Source organism: Macaca nemestrina, chromosome 10 (genome assembly GCF_043159975.1).
Source record: "Macaca nemestrina isolate mMacNem1 chromosome 10, mMacNem.hap1, whole genome shotgun sequence".
Lineage (NCBI taxonomy): Eukaryota > Metazoa > Chordata > Mammalia > Primates > Cercopithecidae > Macaca > Macaca nemestrina.
In genome coordinates this window covers 91,280,937-91,303,474 of record NC_092134.1, presented here as the reverse complement: position 1 = coordinate 91,303,474, position 22,538 = coordinate 91,280,937, and the positions used below count along the sequence as shown (strand labels likewise).

The following is a 22,538-nucleotide window of genomic DNA, read 5'->3' as shown; positions in this document are numbered from 1 at the left end:
GGAACTTTGGTGTTAGGGGATCTGGCTTGAATCTCAGTTCAACTGCTTAATATATGTCTTTGGGAAAGTCACTTAACTTTTCTGAGCCTTGCTTTGCTCATCATTGTAATGGGATTGCTGATATTACCCACTTCATAGTAATGTTAGAATGAAGTGAGTATATATATTTATGTGGCCTATGACATTGTCAGTAATCAAAATATCTGCTGTTATTGTTTTGTGGATTAGCCTGGGATCTTGAAATAAGGCCCAAATTTCAATTAAGTAACTGGTAAGTCACACTGAGAAAAAGCTATTCCTTTGGTAATTCCTTGTATTGTAAATTACCGTAGTTTTCCCACTTAACTGGGTTCTAAGACACCCAATGGTTTTCTGAAACCACAGATAATACTGAACCCTATAGGCACTATATTTTTCCTATACATACATATTTAAGATGAAGTTTAATTTACAAATTAGGCACAGTAAGAGATTAACAGTAAGTAAAATAAAATAGAAGAATTAAAATAATGTAAAAGTTGTGTGAATGTGTTCTACCTTCTCTTTCTCTCAAAATATCTTATTTTATGAGATATTTTGGACACCTATCACCTATTTTTGGACCATGGTTGACCTTGGATTACTGAAACTATGGAAAGTGAAACTGCTGATTAGAGGTGGGGGGACTACTGTGTAGTCTTTGTGAATGGATTAAAATTTACTTCATTAAACCCAAAGAAAACATGACAACTCCTGTCACTTTTATCTAGTGATTCTTTCTTAGTAGAAGTCAAAGAAAAGGGCAATGCAGATACTGGAGAACTGAAATGTGCAGGTTGGTGATAATATGCTGTTATATTGTCATCTCCATAATTTACCTATGATGGTAGTGATTGTATTGAGGATAATGAGACCTGATTTTTGTGCAGATGTCTTTTAAAGGTTAATGTGCCTGGGAAACAGTCTTTAAAATATGTAACAGCAATGTTATTTAGGGATAGGGATTTTTGTCTTTCATTTATTATTTTAATCATACAATCTCCTTGTTAGATTGGTAAGGAATGTTTTCTTTCATGGTACCTTTGAAATAATCATTTATGGTATGTAAATTCCTTGCCGGCAAATACAGATAGTGTACTTTCCTCCCATGAAAAACTGCTTTAAGATTTTTTTTTTCCCTGAACATTGTCCTGAACGTATCCACTCCATTGTCTTTTGCTGTTAAAGAGACTGTATTGAATTGTGTTACTTATTTCTATCTTTAAGATAATTGAAGATTATTTGTCTATTATGTGTGTCTATTTTCATTAGTTTCATTGTTTTAAATTGGGAGTCTCTATTATAATTCTTGCCCCAGAGTTCTGACAGTTTTATATTGTTCTCCAGAAGTTACAGATCATATGAAGTCCTAATAATAATAAACATTTTTTAAATCTAGAGGGTTTAAATAGTACTCATTATAAATCTCTAATTATCTGTTTCAGTAATTCTTTGTAGCTTTGGAAAAGCTTGAAGAAACACATACGATTCTCTCAGTAGAGGGCTTTCTTACATACAAATATGTTTTCATTCCATGTTTTTTTCTGCAGTATATTCTCTATTGTGATTGTTAAAACTCTAATGGCCCCATGTAAAGCAAAAGAGTAAATAATGTTAAATTGACTTTTTACTTGAATCTGGCATTAAGGGAGGGTAGTTTGAAGCATGTTTAATTTTTTAAACTTTGTTTTATTTATACTAAAAATATATTCTTCACTGAATTCATCAGTTGCATAGCCAGCTGTGCACAGCCAGAAGTTTAATATCTTTTCTTCCTACCAATAGCTAGCATGTGTTCAGATACGATACTGCCTACCTTATTAACAGGCTGAAAGGAAAATTACCTAATTAATAATCTTTGCATCATTTGAAGTTCCTTGCCTGTTGTAGGCTTGCCGTAAATGTTTGTTTAACAGTTATGAATGGAACTGGAAAGGGTGCTTCGGTCTCATGTAGCTTGGCTCTATCATTTGCTAATTCCAGCCAATGAAGATAAATATTACAGTGAGTCTTCAAGAACCTTTGCTTTTAAGCAATTAGAAAGTAAAAGAAGCAGCAAAACTATTTCATTCATTTGGTTGCAAAAACACAGCCAGCCAGGCTGTAATGGTTTTCAAAACACACAAGATTGAGAGGATTTCTCATAAAGTTAGTACATATGACTAAAATATTTATTGAGATGTATGTAAATTATATATTCTCATTAGATCTTTACAACAACTTGATTTGGGAGAGGAAGAAATTATTATTATTATTATTTTTATTTTTATTTTTTGAGACGGAGTCTTGCTCTCTCGCCTAGGCTAGAGTGCAGTGGCACGATCTTGGCTCACTGCAAGCTCCGCAATCTGGCTCACTGCAAGCTCTGTCTCCCGGGTTCACGCCATTCTCCTGCCTCAGCCTCCCAAGTAGCTGGGACTACAGGCGTCTGCCAACACGCCCGGCTAATTTTTTGTATTTTTAGTAGAGATGGGTTTTAATCGTGTTAGCCAGAATGGTCTCGATCTCCTGACCTCGTGATCTGCCCATCTCGGCCTCCCAAAGTGCTGGGATTACAGGCGTGAGCCACCGCACCCGGCCTATTTTTATTTTAAAATGTATTTACTTTTGATATGCTGTTTCACCATAATATATCTAGGTATGGATTGTTTTTGAAATTTATTCTGTTTAAGGTAATTTATGTTAAATTATGCCTTCTCTATCCGAGAGTTTATGTTTTTCATTAGAGCTGGAAAATTATAGTGTTATCCCTTTGAATATTTAATATCCTCTATTTTCTATTTTTATGTCCTCCAGTTGAAATTAGGTCGATTTTTTTTTATCCTGACTTATTTTCCTTACACTTTTTTGTTTCTTTCATATCTTGTTAAAGACTATCTCTAAGTCTTTAATTGTATTTAATATGCCATGTAATTGATCCATTGAATATATTTTTTATATATATATATTTTTTTTTTTCAATAACTTTTAGAGTACAAGTGGCTTTTAGTTATTTGGATGAATTGTATAGCCACACTTGTGCCACACTTGTGGCTGACTGCCACAGTTACTACTTGAGATGGTCACTACAGCAGTTACTACTGTTACAGCTTGAGACTGTCATTACAGCAGTCACTACTGTTACTGCCTGAGACCATCATTACGAGACTAAATGAAGGGACTAACATAGAAATGATAAAAAACAAACTGTTTTAAGGAAAGGCAACATGTGGAGAAGAAGTCTGAGATTAGTATACCTGCCACCAAGTAGTGTATATTGTACTCAATAAATAGGTTTTTTAGGCCAGGCGCGGTGGCTCATGCCTGTAATCCCAGCACTTCGGGAGGCCAAGGCAGGTGGATCACCTGAGGTCAGGAGTTCAATACCAGCCTGGCCAACGTGGTAAAACCCTGTCTCTACTAAAAAGACAAAAATTAGCTGGGCGTGGTGGTGCATGCCTATAGTCTCAGCTACTCGGGAGGCTGAGGCATGAGAATCACTTGAACCCGGGAGGTGTAGGTTTTCAGTGAGTGGAGATCATGCCCTTGTACTCCAGCCTGGGGGGTAGAGTGAGAATTAGTCTCAAAAAAAAAAAAAAAAAAAAAAAATAGAAAGGCTGGGTGCGGTGGCTCACGCCTGTAATCCCAGCACTTTGGGAGGCCGAGATGGGCGGATCACAAGGTCAGTAGTTCCAGACCAACCTGGTGAATATGGTGAAACCCAGTCTCTACTAAAAATACAAAAATTAGCTGGGCGTGGTAGTGCCAGCTACTCGGGAGGCTGAGGCAGAAGAATTGCTTGAACAACCAGGAGGCAGAGGTTGCAGTGAGCCAAGATCACACCACTGCACTCCAGCCTGGGTGACAGAGCGAAACTCTGTCTCAAAAAAGAAAAAGTAGTTTTTTATCTCTCACCCACCTCACCCTTCTGCTTGTGAGTCTCCATGGTCCATTATACCACTCTGTCTGCCTTTGCCTACCCAGTAGGTTAGCTCTCACTTGTGAGAACATACGGTATTTGGTTTCACTTTCTTGAGTTACTTCACTTAGAGTAATGGCTTCCAACTCTATCAAAATTGCTCCAAAAGGTATTATTTCATTATTTTTTACAGCTGAGTAGTATTCCTTGGTGTATATATACCATATTGTTTTTAATTCGCTCATTGGTTGATAGATACTTAGGTTGGTTCCTTATCTTTGCAATTGTGAATTGTGCTACAATAAACGTATACAGGCAGGTGTCTTTTTAATTTTTTTCCCTCCATATTATATAAACACATGTCTTTTTGATACAATGACTCCTTTTCCTTTGGATAGATATGCAGTAGTGGGATTGCTGGATTGGATGGTAGATCTACTTTTAATTCTTTAAATCTCCATACTGTTTTCCATAGAAGTTGTAGTAATTTACATTCCCACCAGCTGAGTAAAAGTATTCCCTTTTCACTGCATCCACACCAACATTGTTGTTTTTTGACTTTTTAACAATCGCCCTTCTGGCTAGGGTAATGTATCTCATTGTTGTTTTAATTTGCATTTCTCTGATGATTAGTTATGTTGAACATTTTTTCATATGTTTGTTGGTCTTTTGTGTATCTTCTTTTGAGAATTGTCTATTCTTGTCATTTGCCTACTTTTTGATGAGATGATTATTTTTTCTTGCTGATTTGAGTTCCTCGTAGATTCTAGATATTAGTCCTTTTTCAGATGCATAGTTTGCAAATATTTTCTCCCATTCTGTGAGTTGTTTCCTCTGCTGATTATTTCTTTTGCTGTACAGAAGCTTTTTCATTTAATTGGGTCCTATTTTTGTTTCTGTTGCATTTGCTTCTGGGATTGCAGTCATAAATTCTTTGCCTAGGCCAATGTCCAGAAGAGTTTTTCCCAGGTTATCTTCTAGAATTTTTATGGTTTCAGATCTTAGATTTAAGTCTTTGTTCCATCTTGAGTTGTTGATTTTTGTATAAAGGTGAGAGATCGAGATTCAGTTTCATTCTTCTACATGTGGCTATCCAGTTTTTCCAGCACCATTTATTAAATAGGGTGTCCTTTCATGAATTTGTGTTTTTGTATGCTTTGTTGAAGATCAGTTAATTGTAAGTATTTGGCTTTATTTCTGGGTTCTCTATTCTGTTCCATTGGTCTGTGTGCCTTATTTTATACCAGTACCATGCTGTTTTGATAACTATGTATATGTATATATATGTTCTTTTGAGATGAAGCGTCACTTTCTCACCCGGGCTGGAGTGCAGTGGCGCCATCTCAACTCACTGCAACCTCCACCTCCTGGGTTTAAGCGATATTCTCCTGTCTCAATCTCCCAAGTAGCTGGGATTACAGGTGCCTGCCACCACACCCAGCTAATTTTTGTATTTTTAGTAGAGATGAGGTTTCAGCCATGTTGTCCAGGCTGGCCTCAAACTACTGACCACAAGTGATCTGCCCACCTCAGCCTCCCAAAGTGCTGGGATTACAGGTGTGAGCCACTGCGCCTAGCTGATAACTACAGTTTTGTGGTATAATTTGAAGCCAGATAACGTGATGCCTCCAGATTTGTTTTTGGTTTAGGATTGCTTTGGCTATTTGGGCTCTTTTTTGGTTCCTTATGAATTTTAGGAATTTTTTTCTAATTCTGTGAAAAATGATGTTGGTGTTTTATTATTATTATTATTTATTATTTTTTGAGACGGTGTTTTGCTCTTGTCGCCTAGGCTGGAATGCAGTGGCACCATCTCGGCTCACTGCAACCTCCACCTCCCTGGTTCAAGTGATTCTCCTGCCTGTCTCCTGAGTAGCTGGGATTACAGGCACCTGCCACCACACCCAACTTATTTTTGTATTTTTAGTAGAGACGGGATTTTACCACGTTGGCCAGGCTGGTCCCGAACTCCTGACCTCAGGTGATCCACCAGCCGCGGCCTCCCAAAGTGCTGGGATTACAGGCATGAGCCACTGCTCCCGGCGATGTTGGTATTTTAATAGGAATTGCTTTGAATCTGTAGATTGCTTTTGGCAGTATGGTCCTTTTCATGATATTGATTCTTCCAATCCATGAGCATGGGATGTGTTTCTTTTTCAGCAGCTTCTTGTAATTCTCCTTGTAGAAATCTTTCATCACTCTGGTTAAGAATATTCCTAGGTATTTTATTTTATTTATATTTTTTTGCAGCTATTGTAAAAGGGATTGAGTTCTTGATTTGCTTCTTAGCTTAGTCGTTGTTGGTGTATAGCAGTGCTACTGATTCACATACACTGATTTTGTAACCTGAGACTTTACTGAATTTGTTTCTCAAACCTGGGAGTCTTTTGGAGGAGTCTTTAACGTTTTCTAGGTATATAGTCATCATTGACGAGCAGCAATAGTTTGACTTACTCTTTTTCTATTTGAATGCCCGTTATTTCTTTATCTTGCCTGATTGTTCTGGCTAGGCCTACTCCATTGAATTCTTAACGTTAGTTATATTCTTCATTTCTAGAAGTTCAATTTGGTTTTCTTTGCAAATTTGCCTAGAATTAGATTGTTTATAGCTCGTGTTATTCTCTCTTATGTATTTAAACATTTTATAATCTGTAACTGATAATTTTAATATTGAAGTGTCAGGGTTTTAATTCAGCGTTGTTTCTGCTGACTCTTACTCGTGGTAGCAGTTTCCCTTGCGTGTATTACATTTTGTGGTTATGAGCTTATATTCAGAATTTAAAGTATGTGTGAACGTAGACCTATCCTTACAAATACTCAAGGGCAACTGCATGTCTTTACTTAAGACCACAGGCCAAAATCTGTCATTTTTATTTTATTTTATTTTTTATTTTTATTTTTTGAGACGTAATCTTGCTCTGTCACCCAGGCTGGAGTGCAGTGGCGTGATCTTGGCTCACTGCAAATTCCACCTCTTAGGTTCAAGAAATTCTTCTGCCTCAGCCTCCCGAGTAGCTAGGCCTACAGGTGCATGCCGCCACACCCAGCTAATTTTTGTATTTTTAGTAGAGACAAGGTTTCACCATCTTGGCCAGGCTGGTCTTGGAACTCCTGACCTCATGATCCACTTGCCTTGGCCTCCCAAAGTGCTGGGATTACAGGCGTGAGCCACTACGCCTGGCCAAAACCTGTCATTTTCTTTGACCAGCAGGCAGTTTTTGTTTTCTCATTCATCTTTTCACAGAGATCCTGGCTTTATGTAGATACCTCAGATCCAGCTCACTCTTACATGGGCTCAAGGTAATATCTGTCGTCCCTCCCAGGCTGATTTGTGGTTCTTTTGGGGGCAGCCATGGCTTTACCACTGTATTAGTGTATCACTCTGATTTTTTGCTTTCTCTTCATCGACAGCTCCTGACAGTTTAAAAGAATGTGTTTCTAAATTTTTTGAGGCAGAAGAATTTTCTGAGAAATGTAGTATGTTGTTTGGTCCTATCTTCATTTTACATGTTTGAAAAGCTCAAGTGACTTGTTCAAGTTCATACTAGAAATGGTAGAACTGTGAACACTTCTTATTTATTGCTTTCTAATATGCTTATTTGCCTTAATCTGAGATTTAAAATTATTTCCAGTTAGAACCAAAGAAGGCCTCTCTGTGGAAGTGACATTTGATCAGACTCTTAAAATTCAGGTAGGATTCTCATTGGTAGAGATAGGAGGTAAAAGGTTTTACAAAAAGGTGAATGACATGCATGTAAGTAGGAAAATAGGGAGCTATAGGGAATAATCAACAATTGTAAGTAGTTTAGTGTGGGTAAAATCATCTTACATGTGAATTTTTAAAATCTTGCCTCCTGTACCCTTCATTCTCCCATTCTACTTCCCAGTCACAGCATTTAATGGCATTGAATTCACAGAGTACAAATTTTTATTTACTGTGGTAAATTAGAAGGAGCTTGAGTAGTCTTGAATAATGATCACAGAAACTTTGTCTTGACTTGGTAGAAATTGGAAGGAAGTGTTCTGTTTCAACCCCAACAGGTGTAGTGCAATTCAAGTCTGGCATTAACCACCTGGAGTCAGTGCATACCCCACAATTTACAGTGTCCAACAGTGCTGCCTTTACTTCAGACTTCAGCCTCACTTTGAGTATCCCCAGATCACCTGCACTTCTGTCAACTGGCTACAAATCCAGGGTTTTCCATGACCCCGTAAGGTTCAAGAATATGCTAGAACAACTCACAGAATTCAGGAGAGTGTTATACTTATGATTACAGTTTTATTATAAAGGGTACAAATCAGGAAGGAAGTATTCTGTTTCAACCTTAACTAGTCTACTGCAACTCAATTCTGGCACTAACCACTCAGAGTTAGTACAGACCTTACAAGTTAAAAGACACTGTCTTCAAATAATAACTGAGAAATTAAGGTAATATGGAATAGGATGTGAATTTATAGACTGTATTTTACTGAAAATTGTAGATTTGTATTTTACTGAATTTTGTAGGTAGAATAAAGATAATAGATAGCAACCCAGTATCATTGTATGAGGATAGGTGGATCAGAGCCAGATTGTTGAAAAATTTGAAAGCCAGAAAAAAAGTGTTTGAATTATATTGATGGGCTTGTGGAAGAATTTTGAATACATGAGTATTATGATTAAAATGTTTGTTGAAAGATTAGATTGGCTATACAGAAATGTTTGGCTACTTTTTAAGGGAGGGATAATGAGAGCCTAGGTTAAATTGGTCGAGTCTGAAATACAGAAGAATAACTGCATAAGAGTGTGTGGCAGGCACGTAAGTAAAACTCAGCGACCGATTTGTCTGTCTGTTGATCTGTTTACTTTTGAGCACTTGTGAAAGAAGAAGGGTAGTATGAGAGACTGAAGAGGAAAAACAGATTTAATAACTGATAAAGCAAGAGGGGTTATCAGTAGCACAGATACAGTAACTAATCTTGAAAATTCAGAGAAACCGTTTTCTGAGATAGGAGGAAAGGAAAATAAAGGACAACATTTTTGAGGTGGACAGGAGATAAGTTTGGGAAAGAGGCAGTTTTGCCAAGAGTAGGGGGAAATGGGATAGGGAGGAGGAGGAGTCCTATCAGCAGTTGGAGTTCCTGAATTGGGTGTGCAAAGGGCTTAGAATACCCCATATGTAACATGTTGATATAGAGGTCAACAAGAGAGACTAAGTAAGGAGTTCATGATGGATCAAATAATTGCAGTTTTGGACTTTTTCCAGCAATTCACAGCATCCTTTGAGTAAGGGTAGAAAGGCAAACCGGATTGTTTATCCATAATTGACAAAGTAAGAACACTTCAAATGTTACTAAATAAAAGTTGCCCCCGATAAGGTGGTGAAGATGATGATTTTATAGAAAAAAAAAATAACGACACAAACTTAGTCTCTTTTAGTTTTTAACTCAGTTGTTTATTTGCCAAGAAGTCTGACCAGTTCTGTGAGTAACTAGATTATTGGGACAGTTCAAAATTAAAAAGACAAGTGATAAAAATTAAACTTATATCCTTAACTCAGCTGAACTGTTGATCATAATGCTTCTAAAGAGGGAAAAAAGAAAAAAGCCGTTATTTTTTTTTTTTTAAATCAAGTCAGGAAATGGGGAACGTATTTAAAATTTTCCACCTAAATGGAATGAACAATACTATTTTAAAACAAAGATGAGCACTGCAGAGTATTTTGAAACTCAGTCTCCCTAGCCAAATGGAGTATTGCAATATTTTTTTTTTCCTGATGTGTAAACGTGTTAAATGCAATGGCTTCCCTATTTGAAACCCTCCAGTGGTTTCCCATTATACTTAGAATAAAAGTCCAAAGTCTTCACCATGGCTATAGAGACCTGCTAACTCTGTATACTACCTCACCCTCCAAATTACTTTCATGTTACCCTCGTGGCTCACTGTTCTGCAGTCATACTGGCCTCCGCTCTACTGGGCATGCATTTTCCCCTTCTTTAGAGCCATTCTTGATTCTGTCTTCTACTAAGTATTCTCTCTCTGGCCTCTGCTAAATGTTACCCTTTCCCGAAAATTTTTCTTTATCTCCCTAACTAGTCTAAGTAATTCTCCATCATTGAACCTACTTTATTTCCTTTATAATAACTTACCACAATTATACATTTTTTTGTTTTTATACATTTTAAAAATATCTTTCCAGCTAAAAAGAGAGTTTCCTGAGGATAGGCACTACATGTTTTTTTCACCACTTGTACTGAGGCTTCACTTAATAACTCCTCAAATGTTTGTTGAATGAATTAATGGTTTCTAAGTAATAAGTGCTTTATGTACATTCTCTGATTTAATCCTCACAAAAGGTAAGATATTTTTATAATTCCTGCATTACAAATAAGGAAACTGTACCCCACAAATATATACAATCATTATTTGTCAGTTAAAAATAAAATTTAAAATAAAAACAAATAAATTGGGACTTAGAGTAGGGTTACCTAGCACCCCAAACTTAGGGCTCCATGACCATAAAATCTTCATCCCTCTACCACATTTCCCTGTCATCTCATTAATAGCTTAAATTCTTTCATACGTGTGTTTTAAAGTAAGAGAGAATGACATTTTAAATGCTTAGAGCATGCTTTTCTTGCCCTTTTTTTTTTTTTGAGATGGAGTCTCGCTCTGTTGCCCAGGCTGGAGTGAAGTGGTATGATCTCGGCTCACTGCAACCTCTGCCTCCTGGGTTCAAGCGATTCTCCTGCCTCAGCCTCCTGAGTGACTGGTATTACAGGCACCCACCACCACACCTGGCTACTTTTTGTATTTTTAGTAGAGACAGGGTTTCATCATGTTGGCCAAGCTGGTCTCGAACTCCTGACCTCAGGTGATCTGCCTGTCTCGGCTTCCCAGAGTGCTGGGATTACAGGCGTGAGCCACTGGGCCCGGCCTTTGTACTTTCTATATAGTAGTTACATCTATGGAAATTAAAAATTGAAGAGTAGGGTGGTTTTTAGTTTCACTTTTGAAGATTGAATCGTATTTAAATTATATCTGTGTTGTTTACTACAAATAAGAAATTACTTGTGTTGGTTATGTTTGGCCTAAATAGAAAGAAAATAAATTATACCTGTGGTAATATTTTTACATTTTTTCCTTTCCATGTGGCATATTTGTGGATATGAGTGGCTAATTTCCCAAGATTATAACAAGTTGATTCTTACTGTACAAAGTAGTTGAATTTGAAACTTTCACTGTGTAATTATATCTGTATGTGATGACTTGAAGGCTAAGAAAGCAATTTAACCTGATGATTTCTATATGGATAGTTGAGAGTGTGTTCAGTATTTGAGGAGAATGATTGTTGCTGCTTCTGCTGCTTCTAACAGAAATATAGGATATCATAGTCAAAATTGACTTTTAAAGTTATATTTAGGTTGTTCCAATTTAATTAACATGACTTCTTTGCCGTCAAAAAATAGAGTACAGAATGCAGCTGCTACACAATTGAACTATATGGGATAAATACTGGCTTGAATCACTGGACAGGATTCAGTGTTAGAGGAAAAATTTTAGAGCTTTCCTGTCACACCTACACAATGGACTGAAAATTTTCCCTTTTGTTTTTATATATGTTTACCTTTTAATTATTGCTTCATCTTAGTAATATACATTTTAAATAAATGTCATCTTGAATGGTACAACTTTTGGACTAGTTTTGTTTGAGAGTGTGTGCATACTTTTTTTTTTGAAAAAGACAATATAAATAGGTTTTTAGACATTTTGAAACTTGTCTCTTTGTGTGTGTGTATGTTTTTCTCCTTTGGTGTTCATGGTTTTGTGGCGAAAATTGTATGTGCAGTGAGGCAGGGTATTTCTAAGTGATTTTTTTTTTTTCTTCTGAGATGGAGTCTCACTTTGTTGCCCAGGCTGGGGAGTGCAGTGGTGCCATCTCAGCTTACTGCAGCCTCCGTTTCCCAGGTTCAAGTGATTCTCTTGCCTCAGACTCCTGAGTACCTGAGATTACAAGTGTGTGCCACCATGCCCAGCTACATATTCCCTCTCTCTCCCTCCCTCCCTCCCTCCCTCCCTCCCTCCCTCCCTTCCTCCCTTCCTCCCTTCCTTCCTTCCTCTCTCTCTCTCTCTTTCTTTCTTTTTTTTTTTTTTTTTTTTTGTAGAGACGAGGTTTTGCCATGTCAGACAGGCTGGTCTCAAACTCCTGACCTCAAGACTCCCAAAGTGCTGGGATTACACGTGTGAGCTACCGCATCTGGCCTCTGATTGAATTTTATTCTCTTCCCACAGTGTAGGAATTCTCTTACAGGGAAAACAATTTTAGTCCAAATCTTATCTTGATTGTGGTCAGGATTTGATTCTCACAAAATAATAAAATGTTGTTAATCCAGTACAGGAATTGGGTATTTTAACTAGAGTATGGTTTGTGCATTTGATTGATGATCACTTTACACAATTTGCATACAAAACATTTTGCTAAGCCAACTATCAGCAAGATTCTGTGTGTATTTTTTATATATGAATAATTGATACTAAATACTGAGTTTTATTTGTCAAAAACAAGTATTTACAACAAAGTGTTTACATTTAAAAGTTATAACATTATTATTAGCTTTCAGGATACTGTGTTTTATGCTTTTCACTATTTTGAAATGACATTATAGTGTAAACTTTCTTCCCTGGTTGATTTCAGAACTTATTTGTTATAATTCACCTTCCTTGTAATTCTAAATCTATTATGGTTTTAGTTGTAATCTTAACCAAGGAATAATTTTTATTGACCACCTCCCTTTGAACAGATTTATTCACTAATATCAGTTACTTTGCATGTGGATCAGTTGGTTAGGATGATCAAAATGTCTAATTAAAATTTGAGCCAAGGCCAGAACATTTGATTTTAGAGTTTTAGATAAATCAGAGATAATTAAAAATCAACTTTTTCTCAGCCTTACACTGGGAGGCTCTGAGGTAGTTACAAAGGAAGCAAAAGAAGTGGTTCTGTCCTCAAGATAATGGAGGAGGTAGGAGGACAGAAAGATACTTACATTTCTTAAATATTTAGAGTAACCTAGAAAAATTGATCTAGAAAGACTTTGTGAAAACTATCTTTATTTTATTTATTTATTGAGATGGAGTTTCGCTCTGTTGCCTAGGCTGGAGTGCAGTGGTTTGATCTTGGCTCACTGCAACCTCCCACTTCCCAGGTTCAAGCGATTCTCCTGTCTCAGCCTCTCGAGTAGCTGGGATGACAGGCATGCACCACCAGGCCTGGCTGATTTTTGTATTTTTAGTAGCAATGGGGTTTCACCATGTTGTTCAGGCTGCTCTCAAACTCCTGACCTTAGGCAATCCACCTGCCTCGGCCTTCCAAAGTGCTGGGATTACAGGCATGAGCCATTATGCTGAGCTGTGACAAATATCTTAAACAAAATTTTGAAGAAATTAGAGAAGCAGCCAGGGGAATGCAGATGGCATATGAGAGAAGTTAAAATGCTTTAAAATGTATGGTACATAGTATTTTAATGGGTGATGAGAAAGTTTTAGTAGCTAAGATTTTGTTGAATTTAAGTAGATCAGATCTTCAGAAACCAGAGGAGCAGTATACTGGGAAGGTTGGAGGGTTTTTTTGATGTAGGATTTTTGTTATTTTGTTTTTATTTTAATTTTATTTTAAGAAAGATGGCACCTGTGAATAAGAAAGTTTAGAATAAAAATAGGCTAGAAGCAAAACTGCTAGAAAGAAAGCTACTGTGCTGTGATGTAACAGTGCTGTATTGGTTAGGTCCATGCTAGTGTTACGAGTGTAGAAATACTGAAACCAGAAGTAAGAGTGCACAGAGTCAGATTTCAGCATTAATGGTACCTCTAAAGGCATGTAATCAGTCCTTTTAAAAATACTACAATAATTTAGCAGTTAATTTTTACAAATGACTTAGTGTTTTTCAGAAAATAAGTCAAACCATAAGTAATAATTTCTGAACTTTTAAATACTGTAACACAAATAGCACTAAACCCTCAGCAAAGCCACATTTTGATGTTTATGCTTTTTATTGTGATAGGACACTGAAAATGTGTATGAGGAGAAGAATGGTTTAATGCCTTTTTCCAGGATGTGTTTACATGAAAAATTTCTGTTTATGTTGTATCTACATGAGCACATGGTAGTCTTCCACGAAGTAAGGTTAAAGGGGAAATGACAGCCTGCTGTTTCTTTTGGCTCTTGTACTAAGGTGGTCAGCCTTCTGACTCTTATCTGAACCAATCAAATGTTCAGTACTGCTAAAACAAAGATTTTTATTCCTGGCTTTCCCTGTTATTCTTTCCTAAAATTGACTAGTCATTCCCATTTTAGTGATTTTACTAACCAAAAAAGTTACAATGTTGTAAACTAATAGTTCAAGTTTAAAAAATCAGTTTTAAAAAAATGCTACATACTGAAAATATGTATAGCAAGGTTCATTTGATTTTTAAGGATTTCAGTAGAATTTGTTAGTTATAATACTACCATTTTTGCCCTTGTAATTTCTAATAAATAGAAATACTGAGATGTGTTCCTTAATACTTACCCCAAATTATCTGCAAACAATACATTAATTTAATTTGACTGGATTCCTACCTTGAATCCTTGGCTGTAGGTAAATTCTATTTTCAAAAATCTGCTTGAAAATAAGATTAATATCTTCATTTACTAAAACTTAATAGCACTGTTCTTAGTAACTGACACCTGGTATTTACCTTGAGCATAAAGTGGAAGTAGCAATGTGACTAGTTGATGTAATAATGACAACATGATTCTAACATTAGTCTGTTCATTTTTGTGCACAGTATTATTCTAAGTATTTCTCTGATTCTTGGAAGGAACTTAGTAACATTTGAGAAGCCAGTAGCAGTTTATATTTGTATTGCTAGCTGGACAAATCAATATTAATTATAATTCATATACCAGTTACTCTATGAATTTTGCTATAAAAGTATGGATTAGGAAATATTTACAGACATCTTGAAAATATGGACTTCCATTTATATATAATAGTATTTATGGATTTTCCCCACTGTACATAATGCCTTCAGAAATAAAAGTAAAATAATGAATTATTTTAAATATTAATTAACTTTAACCTACTTTTAATCTACCTGATACAACAGTTCCTATTTTTAAAATAAAGCTGTGCTATTTATATTAGCTATGAATAATTCCTTTCTTCTGGAAAGAAAAAACACATCTTGGAAGTATTCAGAGTGGTATTGTATGTTACCTAATTGAAAAGTCCCTCTCTGGTAGAAGTATGATTAAGTAAACTGATAATATTCTATTATCCTACATTTGTGTGTGATGAGCTGAAAGCAGATACGTTATTCTTTTTTTCCAGTAGGAGTAGCGATAGCTATATTTTCAATGGAAACTTTAAGGATTAGTAATTGTTTAGCTTTTAACGTGGAATTTTTTTTTTTTTTTTTTTTTTTTTTGAGACTGAGTCTCACTCTGTTGCCCAGGCTGGAGTACAGTGGCATGATCTCAACTCACTGCAACCTCTGCCTCCTGGTTCAAGTGATTCTTCTGCCTCAGCTTCCCGAGTAGCTGGGGCTACAGGCGTGAACCACCATGCCCAGCTAATTTTTCCATTTTTAGTAGAGATGGGGTTTTACCATGTTGGCCGGGCTGGTCTCGAACTCCTGACCTCAGGTGATCCTCCCACCTCACCGTCCCAAAGTGCTGGGATTATAGACGTGAGCCACCGCACCCGGCCGACCATGGAAAATTATAGCCTATCTTTAATTACATTGAATAGAGGCTTGTGAAGCACCTTTGATGGGTTTTGCAATTACATTGATGAGAAAATAGATTTATAACATTATGATGGCATTTCTGCCAATGTTAAAGCACTGCTGATAGGCAGATAAGCCTATCAGTGCAAGTATACAGGCCTGCACTGCTCCCAGAAGGCCAGGTAACATCTATTCCATGAAGCAGTCTATCAGGGTAGGTATCTTGCATTTTAAAAGTTTAAAAACATTATAAAACCCACTCAAACTACCTTCAGCAAGTAAAGGCAAAGTATTGAAAAATTGCGGGGTTTCTTATGTAACAGGACTGAAACGAAGTTTAGAACCTGGAACTAGAAGAGCACAACTTACTTTCTTCCATAATTTCCCTCTTTCTTCCCTTGCCTCCTTCCGCCACCTTCCTGCCATCCCTGTTTCCTACGTATTCCTTGGTAATGTCAACATCATAAGCCCAATTTTTTTGTAAACTAGTGAACTCTAGGATTCATCTTTATTACCAAAGCTCTTAAATCGTATCTTCTATAAATGCATATTTTTTGGTTGGCATGTAGTGTAAATACAGCTTCGGGGGCCTATCTTAGGAGGCTGGAAAGGGAGCAGCTAAACAGAAACTGCCTGTTTACTGGAGCTGTAGGTAATCCTGACCACCCTGCACTAGCACTTTCTGATCCTGTTACCTTCTAGCTACCCCCACTCGCTTCAGCGACAAAAAGAGAGATTATGGCATACATTTTGAAAGTCTCCCAGAAATACTGCATGAACAAACACTAATTTTTCTTGAGCTGAAAAGTCACAATACCTTGATACTATAAAAAAAAGAAAGCTTTTCTAAACATACAGAATATTTAAACTTTAATGTCACAGAAAACAGAAAAAGAAAAAAGCATAATAACACATGTACTGATACTACATGGTTTTTCAGTATAAGACATGGAGGAATTTCATAGTAGGAAAAGTAACTTCTACTAAAGTCAGCTTTCCAATACAGATTTTTTCTTGAGGTTTTTATTTTATTTTATGTATTTATGTATGTATGTATGTATGTATTTTTGAGATGGAGTTTCGCTCTTGTTGCCCAGGCTGAAGTGCAATGGTGTGATCTCGGCTCATTGCAACCTCTGCCTCCCAGGTTTAAGCAATTCTCCTGCCTCAGCCTCCCGAGTAGCTGGGATAATAGGTGTGCACCACCACACCTGGCTAATTTTTTTTTTTTTTTCAGTAGAGACGGGGTTTCACCATGGCCAGGCTAGTCTTCAACTCCTGACCTCAGGTGATCGGCCCACCTTGGTCTCCCAGAGTGCTGGGATTACAGGCGTGAGCCATCGCGCCTGACCTATTTTATTTTATTTTATTTTTTTGAGACAAGAGTCTTGCTCTGTCACCCAGGCTGTAGTGCAGTGGCGATAATCTTGGCTCACTGCAACCTCCACCTCCCAAGGTCAAGCAATTCTCCTCCCTCAGCCTCCTGAGTAGCTGGGATTACAAGCGCACGCCACCATGCTCGGAAAATTTTTGTATTTTTTTAGTAGAGTTGGGGTTTCACCATGTTGGCCAGGCTGGTCTCGAACTCCTGACCTTGTGATCCGCCTGCCTCGGCGTCCCACAGTGCTGGAATTACAGATGTGAGCCACCGTGCCAGGCCTCCTCAGGTTTTTAAGATGACTGTTATTTTTTAAAAGTTAACATGTGCATCATAGATAACTGAAAAACAAGGAAGCAAGGAACAAAGTCATCCATAATTACAAGTAGTTTACAGTTTGATGGTCCTTCTAGGTCCTGTGTGTGTATACACGATATAGGATTTTAATAATGAAAGAAGTGGGATAGTAGAGTGAATGTGCCTGGTCCACTGGATCATCTGTCAAAAGAAACTAAGGGGAACTTGCCTCTTCTGCAGGATACGTTGAAAATGTCCCATTTCAACCATAAAATGCTCTTTAACCAACCACAGCGTTAAGTAGCTTACAGAACAATAATGCTTTTCCCAGCATGGGGCAGATGGGTGATCTGACCTATTTATTTCTGTTTATCTTAGTGGCTTCCTTGAAGCTATATGGAAAAATAACCCACGTTTGAAATTTCACTAGGGGAATGACTTGAGTACCTTAAAGTACAGTATTAGACAGGAAACACACACACACACACACCCCCTCATGTATTGTCTCATGGCAGTTAGGAATCATAATCAGATGACCTGCTTCCAGACTCCTCCAAGCCAGTTCCTTTACACCACTCTTCAAAACCAAGCAGGCTCATTTATCTTTGCTAAGGATTTAGTTCAGTCATGGCTTCATTTCTGTTTTGGATTTAAATAATTATCTTGCCTGGTAGCAGCAGTATGATAAGGAGTGAATTTGAAATTTAGGCTGTGAATGTTCATTGTATTTCTTACAATTAACTCCTTTAATCTCTCTGCTTCACTATTTTTATAAAATAAGGCCAGTAACTCCAGAGTGCTTTTGAGGATTCTGGTACATAAAATACGAAGGTCAATATGAAAATGTTAAGTTAGTAAAAATACTTCTCATTTGCCAGGAATTTTAAAATGCCATTATATTTGAATAAGCCAATAAAAAGACCTTTAGAATTGTAACCCACAGCCATCCTTAGACATGGAGACCTTTGCTAGGATTCCTCCCTTTTCTCCAAAAATTATTCTTGTGTGGTGAGGCCTCCCTGAGTTGAGAGCTCAACTCATTGGACCCTGTAACAGTTAAAACTTCTAGGTTCTGAGATGTAACTTCCATATCTTCAGAAGATAAGGAGACCTATATATTGAATTGTCTCCAACCTCTTTTGTGGTAGATGAGCTGGGAAGGAAGTGGAGGGGGTGGGTCTTGAAATAGCTAAGCTGTTTCCTACTTAGTCACTCCTGCTGACAAATTTCTCTCCTGTTGGAGAGTAACTGGGTGGATCTTGTGCCTTACAGGTTTCTCAAACCAATGTAAGACTTTTTTTCACTTTGAGAACTGGCTGTTGCCAGTTAATTACTTTCTTTTAGCCTTAGTCAGATCTAAAATGTGACCTTTTGTACAGTCAGGATATTACACTTTTCTGATAGATAATATTAAATCATTTCATGAAGACTAGACTGCCTCATCTGTGAAATTGTAAAATTATTTATTTGAATTTATTGTGTTTAAAGTAAATTTTCTTTGGATAGTTCTCAAATATTTCTTTTGTAAGCTGTATATAAAAATCAATTCAGTGTTTACATAAGAATTTTGCTGTTTGAAGCAAAAAGAACAAATCTGGAGGCATCACGTTACCTAATTTCAAACTAGACTGTAAGGCAATAGTCACCAAAAATATCATGGTACTGGCATAAAAACAGGCACATAGATCAGTGGAACAGAATAGAGAACCCAGAAATGAACTCAAATACTTACTGCCAACTGATCTTCGACAAAGCAAACAAAAACATGAAGTGGGGAAGGGACACCCTGTTCAACAAATGGTGCTGCTACATGTAGGAGAATGAAACTGGATCCTCATCTCCCACTTTATACAAAAATCAACTCAAGATGGATTAAGGACTTACATCTAAGACCTGAAACTATAAAAATTCTAGAAGACAAACTTTGGAAAAACCTTTCTAGACATCGGCTTAGGCAAGGATTTCATGACCAAGAACCCAAAAGTAAATGCAATAAAAACAAAGATAAATAGCTGAGACTTAATTAAACTAAAGAGCTTTTGCACAGAAAAAGGAACAGTCAGCAAAGTGAACAGACAACCCACAGAGTGGGAGAAGATCTTCACAATCTGTACATCTGACAAAGGACTAATATCCAGAATCTACACTAAACTCCAATCAGCAAGAAAAAAAAAACAATCCCATCAAAAAGTGGGCTAAGGACATGAATAGACAATTCTCAAAAGAAGATACACAAATGGCCAATAAACATATGAAAAAATGCTCAGCATCACTAATGATCAGAGAAATGCAAATCAAAACCATAATGCAATCCCACCTCACTACTGCAAGAATGGCCATAATCAAAAAAATGAAAAAACAGTAGATGTTGGCATGGATGTGAAGAAGAGGGAAGACTTCTACACTGCTGGTGAGAATGTAAACTAGTACAGCCACTATGGAAAACAGTGTGGAGATTCCTTACAGAACTGAAAGTAGAACTACCATTTGATCCAGCAATCCTACTACTGGGTATCTACCCAGAGGAAAAGAAGTCATTATATGAAAAAGATACTTGCACACATATGTTTGTAGCAGCGCAACTTGCAATTGCAAAATCGTGGGACCAACCCAAATGTCCATCAGTCAACGGGTGGATAAAGAAACTGTGATATATATATATAAAATAGAATATATATATATAATATATATAATATAGAATATATATATTATATATATATAAATATAATAGAATACTACTTAGCTATAAAAAGGAGTGTATTAGTGGCATTTGCAGCGACCCAGGTGAGATTGGAGACTATTATTCTAAGTGAAGTAACAACTCAGGAATGGAAATCCAAACATCGTATGTTCTCACTCATATGTGGGAGCTAAGCTGTGCGGGATGCAGAGGCCTAAGAAAGAGACAGTGGACTTTGGGGACTCAGGGGAAAAGGGTGGATAGGGGGTGAGGGATAAAAACGACCACAAATTGGGTGCAGTGTATACTGCCTGCTCAGGTGATGGGTGCACCAAAATCTCACAGATCACCACCATAGAACTTACTCATGTAACCAAACATCACCTGTTCCCCAATAACCAATGGAAATTTTAAAAAATTTAATTAAAAAAAAAAAAATTTTGCCACTTTAACTTCTTTTTTTAAAAAAAAAAAAAAACTTAAGGGACTTTCTAAGTTACAGATATCTTTTAGGGAGCTGAATTGCCATCTTAAACTGTGGTCTGTTTCATTATGATGGATGTTTTGGACATGACTTGGGAAATGTGCAAATTAAGCCTACTCCTCCTTGCTTTTGTTAAAGAATTTTTATTCTCAGACACGACAGTATCAAAAGCCAAATGAAATTATATTATATCGCAAAATATTTGTGCTCATTTTCTCAGCAGTTAGAATTTTAAAGCCTATTTTATTATGTATTTAATTGCCTTTCATCCTGTGTTCATGAATATTTTTCTTTAGGTTTAGCCTTTCTATATGTTTTGCATCTTAGAAATTCTTTTCCCAAGCCAGTAATTGACATTGAATACAAAATTACTTTTCTCAAAATTCAGTGAGCAATGAATACGTTGGTTTTTTCCCTAATCAACAGTCTTTAGTTGTTTGTTTATTGTCTGTTGAATTAGAGAAAAAAATGTCTACAGTGTTTCTACCGTAAGTTATTTTAAGTCTAAGAGTTTGGTCTTTGCCTTACCTGCTCATGTCTAGCTGCATTTTGATTCCAGTCTACTATTTTTCCCAAAACTTCCCTATATTCCAAGATTCATTACTCTTTAAACACACTATGCTTTTTTGCTTTCAAGGTGCTTAGAACAGTTCACACTTAGTGCGCCCCCCATGATCTTTTATTTGGAATAATTACAACACTTTGTATTTATCTTATGGCATTTACCATATTCTACCTTGTTGTTTGGTAATTTTTAATCTATTGGTCTTTTACTAGAATGTAAAGTCCTTGAACAGAGTATGTTGTACTCTGACCAGTTCCAGTGCTTTAACATAGAAGGTGAGCTCTAGTTGTGTGGCAGGCACATTTATCTGTCATTCACACTTGTGTCAGCATTTGCAGATTTATTAATATCTAACCCGTATCGAGAAGATGCAAAGCTCATCCTCCAGGGTCAAAGCAGAACAGATCCATCTTCATTTTATTTTGAAAATTTTCAAACATGAAGAAAAGTTGAAGAAATTGTCTGGCGCACACTCATCTACATATCACCTAGATTCTATAATTAAGCTTTTGCTCTATTTATTTTATCTTTCCATTTCTGGATATAATAAGAAATATATATTTGGCCTCTGCCCCCATTTCTTGGCACACAGCTTCTAGAATCTTAAAGTGATAAGTGTCTTTTTGTATGTGAATGAGGGAACTAATGGCTGGGGGAGCTCCTGGATAGCCTCTGTTTAGGGGCTGATAGCCCAGGGTAACCAATCATGTGTTTGTAGAGTTGGAACTTTCAGCCTACCCCCTTAACCTGAAGGTTGAGCTGTTCTCTGAAGGCCAGTGATCTCATCAGTTGTGTTTTTGTGATGGGTCTTCGATTTAACTGCTCTTCTGTCTCTGTCTCATAAACACACACACACACACACACACAGAGAGAGAGAGAGAGAGATACATATACCTCTACAGTTGACACTTGAACAACTCAGGGATTTGTGATGCTGTCTCTCCCTGCCTGTCCCCCCGCTGCAACATTTGAATATTCAGGTATAACTTTTGACTTCCCCAGAACTTAACTACAGATAGTCTGCTGTTGACCAAAAGCCCTATCAATAATATAGTCAGTTAACACATATTTTGTATGCTATACGTATTATATATATTATATTCATTTTGTTTTGTTTCGTTTGTTTTTTTGAGACGGAGTAACCAGGCTGGAGTGTAGAGTGCAATGGTGTGATCTCAGCTCACTGCAACCTCCACCTGCCCAGTTCAAGCAATTCTCCTGCCCCAGCCTCCTGAGTAGCTGGGATTACAGGCGCCCACCACCACCACGCCCAGCTAAATTTTGTATTTTTAGTAGAGATGGGGTTTCACCATGTTGGCCAGTCTGGTCTCAAACTCCTGACCTCAGGTGATCTACCCACCTTGGCTTCCCAAAGTGCTGGGATTATGAGCGTGAGCCACTATGCCTGGCCAATACGCTGTATTCTCTCTCTTTTTTTGGAAGATCAAAGTTTATTTACTATCTGCATA

General features: G+C 37.0%; 1 protein-coding gene across 22 annotated transcripts in view; it reads left to right on the top strand.

Moving 5' to 3' along the window:
• Positions 1–22,538, top strand: part of LOC105470119 (periphilin 1) — a 128,096-nt gene that overhangs the window by 87,681 nt on the left and 17,877 nt on the right. The window lies entirely within an intron of this gene.